The 18,373-nt window shown below is 44.2% G+C and overlaps 1 protein-coding gene across 6 annotated transcripts in view; it reads left to right on the plus strand.

Annotated features, from left to right (window-relative positions):
- The first annotated feature begins 2,653 nt into the window (after positions 1–2,653).
- The window catches only part of TP53INP1 (tumor protein p53 inducible nuclear protein 1), a 156,347-nt gene continuing 140,627 nt past the window's right edge, over positions 2,654–18,373 (plus strand). For 2 of the 6 annotated variants that reach the window (XM_032591992.1, XM_032591996.1), the window contains exons 1-2: positions 2,654–3,245; positions 7,012–7,048. The gene's annotated coding sequence lies outside the window, so the exon portion shown is untranslated. Of the gene's footprint in view, positions 3,246–5,220; positions 5,809–7,011; positions 7,049–18,373 lie in introns of those variants that run through there. The other 4 variants (XM_030303860.1, XM_032591994.1, XM_032591999.1 and 1 more) reach the window with 3 other exon arrangements.

Genomic DNA, 18,373 nt, shown 5'->3' on the forward strand with positions numbered 1-18,373 from the left:
AGAGAAAGAGAGAGAGAGCACAAGCATGAGTGGGGGAGGGACAGAAAGAGAGGGGCTGTCGGTACAGAGCCCAACTCAGGGCTCAAACTCACAAACCATGAGATCATGACCTGAGCTGAAGTCAGATGCTTAACTGACTGAGCCACCCAGGCGCCCTTGTTTCTGCTTTTTTAAATGTTTGTTTGGTTTTTAGATTCTACCTGTAAGTGAAATCATATGGTATTTGAGATATTTCACTTAGCATAATACTCTCTAGGTCCATCCATGTTCTCAAAATGGCAAGATCTCATTCTTTTCTATAACCAAGTTATACTCTATTTTATATATATATTTATTTATATATAAATATATATTTACATATAAATATATATAAATATATATAAATAAATTTATATTTATAAATATAAATATATATTATATATATATATAATATGCCACATCTCCTTATCCATTCACTATCAGTAAACATTTAGGTTGCTTCCATATCTTGGCTATTGTAAATAATGCTGCAATAAACATAGAGGTGCATTATCTTTTTGAGTTAGTGTTTTCATTTTCTTTGGGTAAATACCAGTAGTGGAATTACTGGATCATATGGTATTTCTATTTTTAATTTTTTTTTAGGAATTTCCCTACTGTTGTCCACAGCGGCTGCACCAATTTACATTCCCAACAGTGCACAAGTGTTCCTTCTCCACATTCTCTCCAACATTTGTTATTTCTTGTCTTTTTGATATTAGACATTCCAACAGGTGTAAGGTAATAGTGATTTTAATTTACATTTCCCTGATGATTAGTTATATTGAGCATCTTTTCATGTGTCTTTTGTCCTCAGCAGTTTTCTTATTGGTGTCTGGGATGTCATCTGTTGCCTCTCGGTCATCAGAAAATGCTTCTCCTGTTATCTTGACATTTTTTAAGCCAAACCTCTTTCTAAAATTATCAAACCATCCTTTACTAAATTCTCCAGCTTTAGATCTTCCACCTTTCTTTTGCTTTAAGTTTTCATATAATGACTTTGCTTTTTCTCGAATCATATTAGAGTCCATAGGTGTGCCTTTCTTCTAGCAATCCTGCACCCACATGAAAACTGCATTTTCAATATATAAAATAAAACAGTATTTTGCAAAGAGTGCAAGGTTTTTGCACCTGCTGGCATAGCTGCAGCAACAACTTCATGAATTTCCTTCTCTTTTTTTACAATGATCCTGACACTGGATTCATGTATCTTGAAATGGTGGGCAACTGCAAGGTGCAGACCTTAGTCTATGGTACATACCTTGCAATTCAACTTCCTCTTGTAATGTCACAACTTTTCTCAGCATCACTAGTGGCACTTCACATGGGTCTCAGGATGTTATTCCAGGTTTATGGTACTGTCCTCACATGATGAAAAATATGTGGGAACCATGAGAGATGAGTGTTTACGGTGATACACAATCACTGGAAAGAAACTCTTCACGGAGATGATTAGCATCACATGACTTTTTAAATGGGTACTCACATTGGAGCTCAGTGCAACAGCAGCAACCGGAGGTGGCTATGAAATTATTGCAGTAGCACAGTAATTTTATGCAATTATGATTTAATACCACATCTTTACGTTTGTTTATATTTTCTCAACTGCGAATAGCAACATGTACAATCGGTGTTTGTGTGCATAAATTTTCATAAGTTTTAACTTTTTATAAGACATTTGTGTATATTTTATGGTAGTGATAAAACAGCCTAGAATCTATACATATTTTATACCTTCATGACATACTTAATTTTCTTCAATATTTCTAGGCTACACAGTTTGTAACTTTCTCTAAATTTTCACAAATCTTCAAAAACATTTCCAATATATTTATTGAAAAAAATTTACATATAAGTGGACCCATGCATTCAAACCCATGTTGTTCAAGGATCAGTTGTATTTTGGATATTATTTCTACACATGAGGATGGACTTAGGAGAGTTTTTTACTTTAAAAGGCCTTATGAGCCTAATAAAAGGTGCTTGACCAAGCTTGGGGTCTAGCCTGGAGATGATTAGTACAGAATCAAACTATGTCAAAGAAAATTAAAAATAGACCTACCCTATGACCCAGCAGTAGCACTGCTAGGAATTTACCCAAGGGATACAGGAGTACTGATGCATAGGGGCACTTGGACCCCAATGTTTATAGCAGCACTCTCAACAATAGCCAAATTATGGAAAGAGCCTAAATGTCCATCAACTGATGAATGGATAAAGAAGTTGTGGTTTATATACACAATGGAGTACTATGTGGCAATGAGAAAGAACGAAATATGGCCCTTTGTAGCAACGTGGATGGAACTGGAGAGTGTGATGCTAAGTGAAATAAGCCATACAGAGAAAGACAGATACCATATGTTTTCACTCTTATGTGGATCCTGAGAAACTTAACAGAAACCCATGGGGGAGGGGAAGGAAAAAAAAAAAAAAAGAGGTTAGAGTGGGAGAGAGCCAAAGTATAAGAGACTTTTAAAAACTGAGAACAAACTGAGGGTTGATGGGGGGTGGGAGGGAGGGGAGGGTGGGTGATGGGTATTGAGGAGGGCACCTTTTGGGATGAGCACTGGGTGTTGTATGGAAACCAATTTGACAATAAGTTTCATATACTGAAAAAAAAACTATGTCAAAGAGGAATTTGAGGTTAACCACATGCTAGATAATTCCATTTAGACACAGTAGAAGACACACAGGTGTGATTCAAAACTCTTGGGTGCAATGTGACATTGGGAACGCTGGTCTAGATGTAAGTGAGAAAGTATAAGCATGAAAGATAAACCAGACCAGTTGTTTACAGCTAACATACAGTTAGGCAAATTGCTCAAGAGCATGACAAAATTAGAAGGAGGTGGGCAGAGTCAGGCTTGACTGAAGGGCATATGAAAGAAAGGGGAAGAGGAACAAATGAGTTATTTTCATTTGTCCGAAAGAATGAAGGGAAAAATTTCGGGGAGGGGTGGGGTACATAAGAGAATGGGGAGTTTTCCTGGAAAAGCTTCCAGGAGAAAACATAGAAGATAGATCTCAGCTTGGTGTGGGTGTTGGGAGGATGGGACAGATGACTTTCATGACAGTAAGCAATAAACAAGAGCAGCCGCAAGAAGTAGTAAGTGGGAGAAGATTGCTCTTAAGAGGAAACGAGAGGACCGTGATTCAAGTTTGTCTCAAGCCAGCAGAGGAGGAAAAGGAGGGAGAGGAGACCACCCAGGGGAATTAACAAGGGAAAGGTGAGATGGGATAAGAATAAGAGGTTCGGGGCGCCTGGGTGGCGCAGTCGGTTAAGCGTCCGACTTCAGCCAGGTCACGATCTCGCGGTCCGTGAGTTCGAGCCCCGCGTCAGGCTCTGGGCTGATGGCTCGGAGCCTGGAGCCTGTTTCCGATTCTGTATCTCCCTCTCTCTCTGCCCCTCCCCCATTCATGCTCTGTCTCTCTCTGTCCCAAAAATAAATAAACGTTGGAAAAAAAAAAAAAAAGAATAAGAGGTTCACTGTAGAAATGTCAAGTCTCCCAGAAAAGAGATGTTGAAGCATAGAACCAGAGAAACCAGTAGAACATGAGATAAAGGCAGAGCAGGAGAAGGATATTAACATCATAACACTTCAGTAGTGGGTACAACCATGCTTCTTAAGTAGGCGAGGAATGAGAAATTCTAGAGATGGGGCCTCTAGATGGAAAACTCCAATGTGATACAGAGAGGGCTGCTTCCTGTGCAGGGAGTTCTCCCCCACTACAATGGGTTATTTGGGAAAGGGGGGGGCCCGGTGGGTAGACTCGAGTGTGATCTGAAATACCTAACAAGAGCTTCCCACACCAATCAGAAGGTGACACCTGCTGAGGCACAAGGTCCTGGAGCCCTCACACTGTGCCTGGGACACAGGAGGTAGGGGAAGACATCCCAGAGGAAAGGCTGGGAAGAGCCCATTGTCGGGGGGACCAGGGAGGCAGATATTTGCCCAACCAGTAGGAAAGTACAGTAAACTGCACAATAGTATAATAAGTGGCGGCCAGTATTTAAACACAAAACACAGTCCTCACTATTGTGAAGTTAATTAAGAATAGTATTTTTCAGGGGTGCCTGGGTGGCTGAGTTTGTTGAGTGTCCCACTTCGGCTCAGGTCATGATCTCATGGTTTGTGAGTGCAAGCTCCACGTCGGGCTCTGTGCTTCAGATTCTGTGTCTCCCTCTCTCTCTGCCCCTCCTTGCTCGTATTCTCTCTCTCACACACACAAAAATAAAATAAAACGTTAAAAAAAAAAGAAGAAGAATAGTATTTTTCAGGGCACCTAGGTGGCTCAGTCAGTTAAGCGTCTGACTCTTGGTTTCAGCTCAGGTCATGATCTCACGGTTTGTGGGTTCGAGCCCTGCATCCAGTTCTGAGCTGACAGTGTGAAGCCTGCTTGGGATTCTCTCTCCCTCTCTCTTTGCCGCTCCCCTGCTTGCTCTCTCCCTCTCAAAAGCAAATCAATAAACTTTAAAGAAGAAGAAGAATATTTTTCAAAATATTTTCACAAAAATCACACACGATAGAGAAGCTTATTCTGAGCCCAGCTGACCCCACACTGAACTCAACCAACAAGAGCAAATGATCCCCAGGCTGTGAGCTGACTAACCTTGCCCCACCCCCAAGATAGGAACTACCACCAGCTTGAAAGACAGGTGCCCATTGCCGGTTGTGCCACATCCCACTTCTCCCATGGAAGGGTACCACTGGGGTTTGAGGGAGCAAGTGGGGCACAGCCATGCTGGAACTTTCTGAGAACGACTGCTTCCATCCAGGAAAAAAGCACTAAAGCTCTGAGGTTTAAGAGGATGGTTGAAGATATAAATTGTAGAGGGAAAAATTCTGTTATCAAATATGAAAAGTAAGAATATTGACAACTCCCCCTTCCTTTCTCTCCTAAATAGTTGATAACCTATGAACATTTCTTCTAAATAAAGTGGCACCGGAAGGGAATTTCAGAGGAATCTTTAGGAAGGTAGTTTGGCTGAAAATAATCTTATGCCCGATTTCTGAAGCCAACGCCTTAGGTCACTGTGTGAGTAGTAGAGCCAGAGTCTCCAGCGCACTGTGAACAAGGGGAATTGGCAGAGAGGAGCTACCACTGCAGACCCATCCTGGTGGGTTTACAACGTGTGGGAGACTTACGGGGGGGGGGGTGTTGTGGGGGTGGGAACTGAGTGAAGTCGGGGTAGAAAGAAGCAGAACCAGTCAGTGTACAATAGAAGAATATTCAGCTCTTGCACCACTTGGGGGAAGGTAACGACTTTGAACCTTTCACTTCCATTTTCCGGAGGGAATCTAGAAAGAACCTAGCATGGGCGAGGCGTCACATTGGGACGCCATCTAATGTACATGCCTGTCCCTCTCCAGTCCTGGCGGGGCTCTAGGGGTCCAGGATCGGCCAGTCTGCAGTAGAGGTGAGAGAGTGATCACAGCGGGTAGAGGCCCTCAAGCCAGGTGGGCGCCCTGGACTCTAGAGCTCCTGCAGCAGGGAGGACCGCAGGGGGCGCTGCGCGTGGCAAGTGCAGGCACCTGCGATAAGACCCCGCGTGCGGAAGAGATACTCCGCCCTGCGGTGAGCGTTGGCCTTCGGCCTTCGGCCTTCGTCTCCCAACGCCCCGGGGCGAGGCTGGACTTTCCACAGTTAGCTGGACGAGGGGAGTCTTGAGAAATGGCGTTTTGTTGTAATCGGGTGTGTGCCACTCCCCGGCCCTGAACCGAAAGTGCAAAAAAGATTGGAGGTTGTGAAATCCAAATCGGAAGACGCTGCCTCACTGCGGATACTGTGGTAAGAGTGGAAATGGGGGCCTCAAAGGCCGGGGGGGGGGGTGGTCAGCGTTACCCAGCACTTGGCGACTGTGTGTTACAAAGAAATGCAAAGTAAAATAAAAGGACAAGGGAAGGATATTTGGATCTCTTCTCAAGGAAGTACAGAATGGTAGGCAATGTTTTTTAAATGTTTTAAAAACACTTGGGGAGCCTGGGTGGCTGAGTCAGTTGAGCGTCCGACTTCGGCTCCGGTCATGATCTCGCAGCCTGTGAGTTCAAGCCCTGCGTCAGGCTCTGGGCTGACGGCTCAGAGCCTGGAGCCTGCTTCGGATTCCGTGCCTCCCTCTCTCTCTGCCCCTCCCCTGCTCATGCTCTGTCTCTCTCTCTGTCAAAAATAAATAAAACATTTTTTAAAAAGTTTTAAAATAAAAACACTTAAGGTGAAAGCCAACTTAAGGTTTTAAACAGCAAGCAGTCATATGGCTGCACAGAAGTTTAAATGAAAGGCATAGGTCAAGGACACAAAGGCTGAGAAATGATACAGCAGCCAGAAAAGTGCAATTGTCATAGCCAAATGATAGAATGAAGAAAAGGTCTAGGGGAAATATAAAAGGGAACAGAGTGTCTTACAACAAGAAAGAAAAAAAAAGTACCAAGTATCAGATATGGGGATGAAGCGTCTGGATAGCAGAAGTATGGACTCCTACAAATGTGTAAGAAGCAGCCAGAAACAGGAAAAAACAATGTAGAAAGGAGAAAGGGGTGTAAGCATGAAATTTGGCCCCTGGTAACCCCCCAAAAACGACCATCTGTTCACCCAGAAGATAGCACACCCCTCCCTCAGGTGATGGTCGTGACCACCTTACAGCCATGGACTTCCTGTGGCTGGACATTAGGGTGTATTGACCTGATTGCAGTGAGGGAGGGCGCTCCAGAGGACCACAGGAAGGAGGGAAGCATCTTTCCTCAGGATTCTGAGGAGAGTGTAAGAGAAGGGGCCACTTCCAGATTGACTGCTGGTTCTCAGGCAGCATTAGGAGAAGCTGAGATTAACTGAGAATTGAGTGCTGTTTGTGGCTGAGCAGTGGGCTATCCACGGTGATAAAGGTAAATAGCAAGGTAGGTCTGGGAGCGTCATTGATAGGAATCAATTAGCACTCAGAGAGGGTTATTGAGGCATTTTACAGCCTTGACAGAAAAATATTTTCTGTTTATTTTGCAGCCGGCCTTATCTGTCTGTCCTCCCAGCATGGTTAAAGGTAGGGCTGCTTTTTTTCTTTTTCGATTTGAGCTGGTTTTTACTGTTAAGTATCAGTCAGGTGTTTCTCTTTCAGTCCCATTTTGGCTGAGAGCAGACAATGTCAGTCCATAGGACAGTATTCTGTGAAATCCAGATCTTCCCCATAATCTGGGTTGATCTAAAGGCAGTTCAGAGAACATAACCTATAGTCAGATGAAAGGAAGCTTCTCATTCCTTCTGTTGCCCAATCAACTGTTGCTCATGTGATAGGGCAATGGCTATGCACTAGCTTCTGATCTCTGGAGGTCACACATTTGAATACTGCAACACAGACAGGTAGTAGTAGAATAGATTATGATCAGGGTGTGTTATCCATTTCTAAACCAAGAGCTAATTTACTCAAAATTATGCCAAGAAAACGGGTTCCAGCCCCAATCTGCAGAGCCTGTAGAACCAGATACAGGGGTATTAGCTAAATTACCTAATCTCTTGATTTCCATGTTTGTCCCTCAAATCTTTTTAATAATGTTGAAGATTCTAAAGAGGTCTATAGGAATGCAGGTACAACACTCTTCAAAGATGACCTGTGTTCTACCTTGAGAGGCCTGTATGGCATCTAGAGGGTTCCATTCTCAACCACTGCCTGTCTGATTTTATGAACCTTCTGGATGAAGCTTTCCATCACCTTAGTGACAGTGTCTAGTTCTCTTGCTATTCTCTGAGCCAGGGCTCATAGGATTTTTCTCATTCTTCAGGTCTTTTGTAAAGTATGGAATGAAAAGGCATGTGAAAAGATAGCCCCAGATTCCTTTTGAGTGGTGAAAGTTTTTGAACTCAGATCAAAATCTAAAGTTTTTCTCATTCTTAGAATCACACAATCTAAGGGAATTTTATGGGTCAAGTGGACCCTGGATGATCCTGAAGGCAGGCATTAGTTTACCAAAATAGCACATCTCTGTCCAATTTTCATGTGACAGCTAATAGGCTTTTGTGCTGCAAATCTGATCCCAGTTACTAGGGGCCGTCAGAAATCTGTCTTTGGCCAAAATGCTACTATGGAGTTGTCAGATGGTATTGTAATTTGTCAAGTGTGATTCAGGACCAAGCAGTGCAGTTTTTAGTGTAGAGACCAAGTAGATCTAAACCAGAATTACTTGGACCTGAGCCTATATACTATATTTAAAATAAGATCTGTAGGGGCGCCTGGGTGGCTCAGTTGGTTAAGTGTCCAACTTTGGCTCAGGTCATGATTTCACGGTTTGTGGGTTCGATGCGGGCATCGGGTTCTGTGCTGACAGCTCAGAGCCTGGAGTCTGCTTCGGATTCTGTGTCTCCCTCTCTCTCTCTCTGCACCTCCCCTGCTTATGCTGTGTCTCTCTCTGTCTCAAAAATAAATAAAAGATTTAAAAAATTAAAAAAAAATAAGATCTGTAAAAGGAAAACAGCCTCTAAATATATTCCCTCTGTTTCCCAGTACACTCTCAAATTCTATTTCTGTGGAAGTTTGGTTATAAAAGCTCACTCCCACGATAGGCACCCAAGTGCATTTACAAGAATTGGTTTCTCTGCCCCCCGTCGGTCAGTTAATTAATCATAATGTATTCTATTCTTTTGAGAAAAGGTCCGCAGCAGGGTTTGGGGGGTTTAGGGGAATGTGTGTGCCTGTGTGTTTACCTAAGTGTGGGGAAATAGGTTCTACTTACATAAATGGATCAGAAAAAAAGCTTAGGGTGGAAAGCCACCACCACAGGGGAAAGTGCCCAAGGTTAGGTAGTGAGATATTGTAATGGAATCACAAGTAACTTGTAATATCACCTGAAGGAAATTACTTTCCATCTGACACCAATATACTATTGTACTTTGATTACAAATCCACTTGCCCCCCCCACCCTTTGCTTCTTACGCATACAAGTTATGATTACTGTCTGTTTCCTCCACATTCATCATGTGTGTAAGATCTTGTTTTCTTCACATTCACCACGTGTGTAAGATCTTGTTTTCTTTCGTTCACCATGTGGGTAATATCTTGTGAGCTCAATAAATACAGAGACAAAACACCTGTTCGGGGCTCTTGTCTCCTCCCAGACATTAGCCTTTCTTGTATTCAGTTCTGTGTCCATTCTCTTGCTGGACAAGGGAGAACTCCAGACTGATAGTCTGTGACACCCAAGTGCTGGTTACATCACATCCATCTGACTTTCTCTTCAGGTCACTTGTTGGATGTGTGACTTTAAGCAAATCGCCTCATCTTTCCTTATGTGTATAATGAGTACCTATCGGTCCTTCACTCAATGAATATGTACTGAGAACCTACGTGTACCAGGCACTGTGCTAAGTCCTGGGGATACTAAGTGCAAAAGTGGACTCTGTGCCCCCAGAGCTTATACTCTACAACAATTAACTGATTACTAATAATTAATCAGATTATCAAAATAGTCGCAATTGGGACACACCAAGGTACAAGGGAAGATGTGTGCTGCCCCAGGTCTGGGAAGATCACCCAGGGGAGGTGATGCTCCCTGCAAAGGATGGGACAGGAAGGAAATGCCTACCAGGCAGAGGGAAGGCACAGGAAGGGGTGGGAAGGGCCTGGTGAGTCAGATGGCCTGGCCGCTGCCTCCCCTCTCTGATCCTCCAGCTAGTTCCTTCAGTGTGCTGAATCTGGGAAGGTCATGAAAAGGGACCCATGACTTAAAAGTAATTAGCCTCACAGGAAGTCCTCTCCCGTCCATTCCTGGGAAATGAAGACGCTAATAGGCTCCATGGCAGCAGGGGAGGTGCCTGCCTCAGGGGAACCGGTCCCAGCAGAAACCCTCATAGCTCCCTGCTGCTCAGAGACCCCTCCACGCACCTATGGCTCCTGCCTCCACTTCTCGTTCTCTCCACTGGCTCCTTCTGCCTGCCTGACTGCTTATTCTGACCTCTTCTGTGCCTCACCAGTTTGTTTTATGAGTGGCCATTGTGGTCTCCTTTAGTAGCTCTCGGCTTCCTCCCCCCACCCCAACGGCTCCCCCTGCTGAGGGAGATGGGCTTGCTCAGTGGCCCACTGTCTGAAGTTCATCTCCCTGGGTCAGGCATGCACCTGACACAGGCTCCAAGGTGCTTAACCTGGTTGTATGGGGTGGAAGTAGGAAGGTGAAATACACAGGAAGACCACTGCCCCTGGGCTCCTTGGGAAAGGCAGGCACTTCTCAAGAGCTTTACAACCCAGAGTAACTCCCCCTGAGAAAGTTCCCCACAGCTGAGGTGGATGCGCCTCCTGGCATAGTGCTTGCCAGTCTCTGTTGTACCTGCTGCCCTGCTTCCTCCCTGGATGTTAGCCCTCTCTGTCGGTTGGCTAGGGCAGCCATAACAAAGCACCACAGACTGGTTTCAGAGTCAGTAGCTTAAACCACACTGTGGAAAGGAGTGAGCATGACCAGCGTGAAGGGATGCAGAGAATAGCATGGTCAGTATAAGATGTTTATTTTGTTGAGCTGTGGGAAATGAAGTTGAAGGTCAGGCCCATTTCTGGAAGCCCTGAGTGCCCAACTGAGGCATCTGGAAATTACCCTGCAACCAACATAGCTGCCCTGAGAAGTCTTGAGCAGAGGAAGAACTTGAGGCAAATGGCATTTTAATGTTAGTGAAAAATCTGGCATTAGACAGCTTTTGCCTAAAGATATGCAACTTTTATTAAGAATTTGAGAAAATTGTGAATTATGCAGGGGAGGGAGGGGGAACCTGCTTCTTTCTGGTCAAAGGTTGATCTTTCTCATGATGTAACATTAGGTAACAGTATCACTGAGGCCTCATTTGAAAATCAAATCCTTTAGGGGCACCTGGGTGGCTCAGTCGGTTAGGCGTCCGACTTTGGCTCAGGTCATGATCTCAAAGTTTGTGGGTTCGAGCCCCATGTTGGGCTCTGTGCTGACAGCTCAGAACCTGAAGCCTGCCTCAGATTCTGTGTTTCCCTTTCTCTCTCTTTGCCCCTCCCCTGCTCATGTTGTCTTTCTGTCTCTCTCTGAAAAATAAATAAACATTAAAAAAAATTTTAATAAAATAAAATGGACTCCTTTAGAGGTACCGGGGTGGCTTAGTCAGTTGAGCATCCAACTCCTGATTTTGGCTCAGGTCATGATCCCAGGGTTGTGGGATTGAACCCAGTGTTGGGCTCCACGCTGAGCCCCTGAGCATGGAGCCTGCTTGGGATTCTCTCTCTCTCTCTCTCTCTCTCTCTCTCTGTCCTTCCCCCACTTACATGCACACTCATTCTCTCTCTCTCAAGTAAAATCAGCAGCTCCTTTTATGACATGACAAGGTCATTTTCTAGGAGGTGTCAATCACTACCCTTGCTTAAAACTTTTAAAGAGTTGAAGTCTTTCTACTGCCTTCCAGGGGACCCCAGCAAGTGGCTCTCTTCTTTCATTGTTTTGATTTCACGTGGTTACCTTGCCCTGCTCACACTATCACTGATTGTTTGTCAGAGATTCTCTTATGGTAATTGATTAAAAACAAAAACAAAAGACTAAAGCTACCAGTTAAAACCAAACGCTTTCTAAGCCCAAGTAACTAGAGAGGTAGGGATGCAGCTGGCCTCAGTCATGCTTGGAACCAAGAACTCCAGTCCTTCAAATCTCTCTTATGTTGGCTTCATTCTTTCAGGCTGGCTGGCTGCACAAGACCCACAACCTGAATGGCTACATCCTTAATTTCCTCCAAAGAAGACAGAGGACCCTTCCTTACCAGAACCAATTAGAAAATTCTAGGGAAACACTGGTTCATTTACCCACCCCTGCCCCAAGAGATGCTTATGATTGACCTAGGAAGGAGAAAATCCCTCCTCAAAAGAAGGGGGTGCTAATCTAGGCTGATAATAAAGGTCTCTTTGGGAGCCTCAAAGAAATTAGTTTTATTTTCAAGCATTTTGAGGCTGTTTGGCCCTGGTGACCCCAGAGCCTGAATTTTCCTGGAAGGTTCCAATTTCATTTAATGTAAGTTTTCCTCAATAAAGATGATTTTTAAGTATATAACTATGGTTTTTGTACACTTTTGTACAAATTTCATATGAATGAACAAATCTGAAAATGATTTGTCATATCTTATGTCCTTGGTTTAGAAAACCTGATGTATTATTGCTCTACTATAGAGCATACTAGAGAAATTAGCAGAAATCTCTGGATCTTCCTTCTGTCATATGAGTTCTTTCATTTGTCTGTTGACCCGCTTGAATGGAATCCTTTTGACCTTGAATTCTGCTTGATGATCAACCAGGTCTGGGGTATTATGGACATATCAACAATTGGTGAAGGATGTATTGAGAAATAATGTTTTGCACGTTAGACTCTTTGAGGTGTGGAGCCCTTTTTGTTGGTTGCCTGATAAACATCATTCCAGGTTCCTTTGAACGAGACTCCTTCGAGATTGTCAGGCACCTTGCAATGCCTACATCACGATTCCCCCTCTTTTGGCTTCAGACTAAACCTGAGGCTCTTGATCTAATGGCACTCTCTAATGGCCAAGGGTAATGAGATGGCTGGAAGGATGACACTAAGGACAGGAGCTCGTGAGAAAGTAAAGGCACACAGGACAGAAAGAACCCACACCTGGGATTGGAGGATCACTATAAGAGTGAAAAGGAAGAGATGAGTCTGAGGGACACTGTGAAAGAAGAATCCATGGAACCTGCTGACTAAATGGATATACAGAGAGAAGAAGAGTGGGGAGTTGAAGATGGCTCAGTAGTCTGGCTCTAGTCTGTGATAGCAGCAGAGGAAGTACTCAACCATTAATAGAAATGGGGAATTTGGACGGGGTGCCTGGGTGGCTTAGCCATTAAGCATCTGACTTTGGCTCAGGTCACAATCTCACAGTTCGTGAGTTCGAGTCCCACACTGAGTGAGCACTAGCCCCACTTTGGGTTAGTCCCACTTTCTCTCTCTCCCCCCGCCTCTCTCTTTCTCAGCCCCTCCTGGGATATTCTCTCTCTCTCTCTCTCTCTCTCTCTCTCTCTCTCTCTGCCCCTAGCTCACTTGCACCCTCTCTCTCTCAAAAACAAAACAAAACAAAAAAACAGGTCAAAGATCAACCCAGTTAGGGGTCAGAGGGCACCAGAAAAGCCACACAAGTCAGTAACAAAAATCTTCTCAGGTTATCTTCACATACTTGTATGTAGCCCTGGCAATGATTGAGACTAATTAGCCGGAACATAGCCTTTTCTTCCTTTTTTCTTTCTATTTTTTAACTTCTTATTATAGAGAACTTAAAAAATAAGCAAAAGTAGAAAGAACATAATGAGCACCCGTGTTCCCATCACCCAGCCTTGACAATGATGATATCATGGTCCATCTCGTTTTCTCCCAACCTGCACCCACTTCTCCCTGCACTGGCTTTGAAGCAAATTCCAGACATCATATCTTTCGTAATAAATATTTCAGTATGAATTTCAAAAGATAAGGACTCTTTTTTAAGAAACATAAGCACAGTACCATTATTATGCCTTAAAAATTGAGTAATATATTATTAATATCAAGTCAGATTCAAATTTCCTTAAAAAAAAAAACAGTTTATTTGAATCAGAATTCATTTTAGACCATAGACTGGGATTGTTTGATAGGCTTTTAAGTCTCTTTTGCTATGTGGATTCTCTCCCCTGCCCCCCCATCTTCTCCCTTTATTTTTGAAGAAATGGAATTCTTTGCTCATAGAGTTTTCCATGCTCTTGGTGTGCTTTAACATGTTCCTCTGTCTCCTTTATGACCTAGAAATTGGAAGCCCTGATCAGATTCAGACCCATTTTTTATTTTAAATGTTACACAAAAGATGCCCAGAGAAGGTGTTAGAGAGAGCCATGGCTGTGGATGGAATCAGCAAGAAGGAGTATAAGGAGAGGGCTCTGAGAAAGGGCAACATGGAAGGGGCGGGCAGAGAAAGAGACTCTCCTGGGCAGGAAAGGTGACAGAGCAGGAGGAACAAGGCTGAAGTGGGATGGCCAGCTCACACCTGGGGGCTCTTCTGGGACCACGCTGGTGTCTGCACCTCGGAGCTGCCCATGGGAGCAGGGGCATTGCTCACCCCTCCTCACCTTCCGTAGAAAGCAGCCAGCTGGCTTCTCCTCTAGGGGCCCCACCTCTCTCCTCTTAGGGGCTCTGGCAGTCTGGGAGGAGAAAACAGGAGGAAACAGGGTTGTCCTCTAGAAGTACAGAAACACAGCCTGGGGTGCGTGTGCAAGACCATGCTTTTCCTCACTACTTGGGACTGGGCTCTTCTTCCGAGTGCCTCCTACCCACTGTCCTCACTGCCGTGTACCGCTTTCTTGCTGCCTGTGAAGGTTATTTGTAGTCACCCTTGTTCTGGGGCCTTCCATGGTAGAACCTGTGGACACCCCATCCTGCAGCACAGGCCGCTACTGGGCAGACACGCCTGGTCTCAGGCTGGTGGATCAAGACAGCGTGGTCACCTGTGTCCCCGTAATGCCCACTTGGCTGTTTTGCTCTGCCTTGCTGCAGAGCCAGGAGCATCAAGTTCTTTGTCTTGGAAAGTTCTGGCAAGAGGTTGGGCCCATCACAAAGGTCTCTCTTTAAAAGGAAATGCTGGTCAGGGCTTCTGAGCCCTAATAGTAGAAACCTGTGAGCTGAGAAGCACAGTCCACTGAGCTCCCCTTTTCCAACTGCCCAGACACTTCCAAAATCTCAGCATCAATCACAGCTTTATTTGGCATCGAAGGCCTCTGGCACAAGGTTAACTCAGTACTAACAGATACCCAATGGCTCTCAAAATGTACTTTAAAATACAGATTACTATAAAGGATACCGTGGCTTCAACATGAAAATTAAGCTGTTTAGGGAGTGGGACAAAGGATAGTTCAGTTCTGATGAGGGTTGAGAGGGTTCTAGCAGGGGGAGCAGCCCTGGGCAGGTCCAGGTGGGGCTGCAAAGTGGGGGCAGCCCAGCAGGAAGGCCCTGGGTCTTAGCAAATGGCCAGGATGGGGAAGGCAGGACATATGCAAGGAAAGGAAACTATCATTTTATTGAGCGTTGAGAAGGCGTTGTGCCGGTGCAGAGATTCATACAAAGATTAACTTCTGGGGAAGAGGGGTTAAAAATTGCTGAGGTGGAAACCGGCATCTTTTGTTACTCCTTTCCCTTGAAGATAAAACCAGTCTGTGCTGAATGAAAGAAGACTTGAAAGAAGCGGATGTGAGGAGCAAGAAAACCCCTCGTGACTGGCACCAAACTCGCTGCCAATATAGCTCATTCCTCAGCCTCAAACAAGGCCCGGGCGTAAGGCTGGCATTAGTCACAGCTGGCTCTGAGGTGCCTCTGGGCTTTGCTGGAGCGAAGCCCAGGGACCAGGAAGGGCTTTAGCCCACTTCCCTTAAGATTCCCACAGGCCACCCAGTCACCGCCTCTGAAAGTAGGAGGGATACCTCTCCACCAACCATCCAAACTCATTCCTGGTAGGAATTCTGCCAGGAACTACTTACAGCCAAATGGAGCCAGGCTGGCTATTTTTAGGACGGGAGCCATTTTCCCTGTGCCCACTGAACTGGATGCAGGACTCTTGAAGCCCTCGTGGAGAAGCTGCAAAGGCCGTTGGGTCCGCCTTGGTGAATGGCCAACCTCTTGAATTCCCCTGCAGGCCCGGAGCCCCCAGGACAACCTGCGGTGGTGTGCATGGGAGACTGTGATGCTGGCTGACTAATGGGGGCTCTGTGCTGGTGAAGTCTGCCTTAGGCTTTCAAATGACCGTAGGGTGCTAACAGACGCAAAGCAAGTTGGTTTTACTGACCACAGAGTGTAGATTTCACTTCTTTTTTTTTTTTTTAATTTTTTAAAAAATGTTTTTATTTATTTTTGAGACAGAGAGAGACAGAGCATGAGCAGGGGAGGGAGAAAGAGAGGGAGACCCAGAATCGGAAGCAGGCTCCAGGCTCTGAGCTGTCAGCACAGAGCCCGACGCGGGGCTCGAACTCACACACTGTGAGATCATGACCTGAGCCAAGTCGGACGCTTAACCTCCTGAGCCACCCAGGCGCCTCTGTAGATTTCACTTCTAAGGGATCTGGATTATCACCAGTTTTGTTTCCCTGTAATAGAAATTGCTTTTTACTGCTTGTTGCTTTGTTATTTTCTCCCTCTGATTTAGACAAATAATATAGGGAGAGTGATTAGAGGGGGAAAAAGTCATGGGAAACATGCTTCCAAATCATAGACCTGAGAAAAGGAGAAGAGTGGGAGAGGCCTTTTCTGCTTTTAATTGCAGGTGAATTACACAGCAAAGTGCTATAGAAGCAAATTATGACACCAGAAATTCTCTGCCCAGCTCTGATTGTTGATACATTTTAATCCTTATGTGCGACATTAACAGTTTTAGTGTATCTTAATTACCTGCCATCTGGCCTATTTATTTTAAATATAGCTTCTGAATTCATGGATTTTTATGTGCTTTTTTTTGTTTATATATAGATATGTGTATATATGTCTATATGTGTACATGTATATATATCTTTTTTTCATAATCTAAAGTAGAAACTCAGCACTTATTTTTAGAAGCTCATTCTTTGAAGTTGAAAGAGACAAAAATGTATTTCCTCTCTTAAAATTATTTGTTTGATAACCTGAAATCATTTAGGCATCCAAGATATAAAAGTCCAAGATTCAAACCTTAATGTCTGTAAGATACCAACAGATAAAATATAGCGACCCAGTTTTCTCTCAAAGTGAGATAGGTATGTATATGGATAGATTAAAATGGCCAGCATGCATGTAGCACTTACTAAGTGCCAGTGTTAACTCATTTAATCTTCATAATAGTTCTAGGAAGTAGGCACTATCATTACCCCATTTTATGGATGAAAACATTGAGGCACAGAGAGGTTAAATAACTTGCTGGGGGTCAAACACTAGGAAGTGAAGGAGCCAGCGCATAAATTCAAGCTGCCTGGTTCTAGAGCCATGTTCTTGTTCTATATTCAGTGTCTCTCAAAAAAAAAAAAAAAAAAAAAGGCCCTCCCCTCCTTAGGATACAGAGGACCCTCAAGACACCTGCCTTGAACTGAGTCATTGTGTGGGCACGAGGTTCACGAGTTAAGGAGCTTCTGGGACAAGAATAAACAAGGTGTAGAGAAGTGAAGTCTGCCCCAGACACTGTGGCTGGTATGTGGCTGTGGCTGGACAGGTTTCAAAGTCATTGTGTAACATCAAGCACACACTAAACTGCTTTGAAGTATTTGTAAATAAAGTTCTTAGAAAAAAATATTTAATAATTCAAAGGAGTTTTAAAATCACCAGCTATGTGAAAGCACTCTTTAAAGCAAACCATAGTATAAATAAATATAAGGTGGTAGCATTGGTCTTACGGAAATAACACAATTTTTACCCTCAGTAATTTTAGAATCTAATAAGTCATTGTGATGCACACAAAAGTTTACAGGTTTGATTAGTATTGTTGAAATGGCATCTGGCTCCATAACTAAGTCCGTGACAAGTCCATGACTTGTTGCTCTTTGTTACACTCTGTATCTTCCTCTAGATTATAAGTTCCCCAAGAATGGCCACCTTACCTTGTTCCCTGCTCTAGAACAGTGGCTGCTACTTAGCAGGTGCCCAATAAATGAACACTGAAGAAAGGAATGAGTGAGTGAGTGAGTGAGTGAGTGAATTTGCCAGTCTTGTTGAGGCCATGGACTTGGGTAAGCAATTTGAGGATGAGACTGCCATTGAAAGGATGGGGCCGAAGGAGGAGACGGATAGCAAGCAGCAGGATAACAGTGACCCCAGAAAGTAGAGGTCCGTGAGAGCCAAGACTACGGGTACAGTTCAGGAAGTGGTGAGCAGCGTTAGGAAGCACCGCAGAAAGATTTAAAAGGGTGAGAATTGGGAAGACACTGTGGCTTTTGGTTTGGGGGCTGAAAAGAAAGGGTAGCCGCTGGAGAGAAATTGCAGTGGAATCCCATTTGCACGGGACTTAAGGAGTAATTGGGACACTAGACAGGAAATTTGGCAGCGAATGGAAGGAAAAAGAGATGACAGCACTGGACATTTTCTTGTAAATGCAAGGACATTGTTAATTCACTAGAAAAGTGTCATGTTGTCACTTTGTTGCTGTCTCAAGTGGAGGCTCCCTCTCACTTGTCCTTTGTCCTAAGAGAACAAAAGGGGCCTTGAATTTCACAAGTGCCCTAGTGATGCATCTGAGAGCCTGGGCTTTGGAATCAGAATGCCCTAGTTCAAATCTCCATTCTTCCTATTTACTAGCCAGTCTTGAAACCTGGGAGAGATTATTTAATTCCTTAAATTTTCTCATAGGTAAAGTGGCGATTCAGTCACTGAATGTTATGAAGCTCCTACCATATGCCAGACAC

This window comes from Lynx canadensis, chromosome F2 (genome assembly GCF_007474595.2).
Source record: "Lynx canadensis isolate LIC74 chromosome F2, mLynCan4.pri.v2, whole genome shotgun sequence".
Classification (NCBI taxonomy): Eukaryota; Metazoa; Chordata; class Mammalia; order Carnivora; family Felidae; genus Lynx; species Lynx canadensis.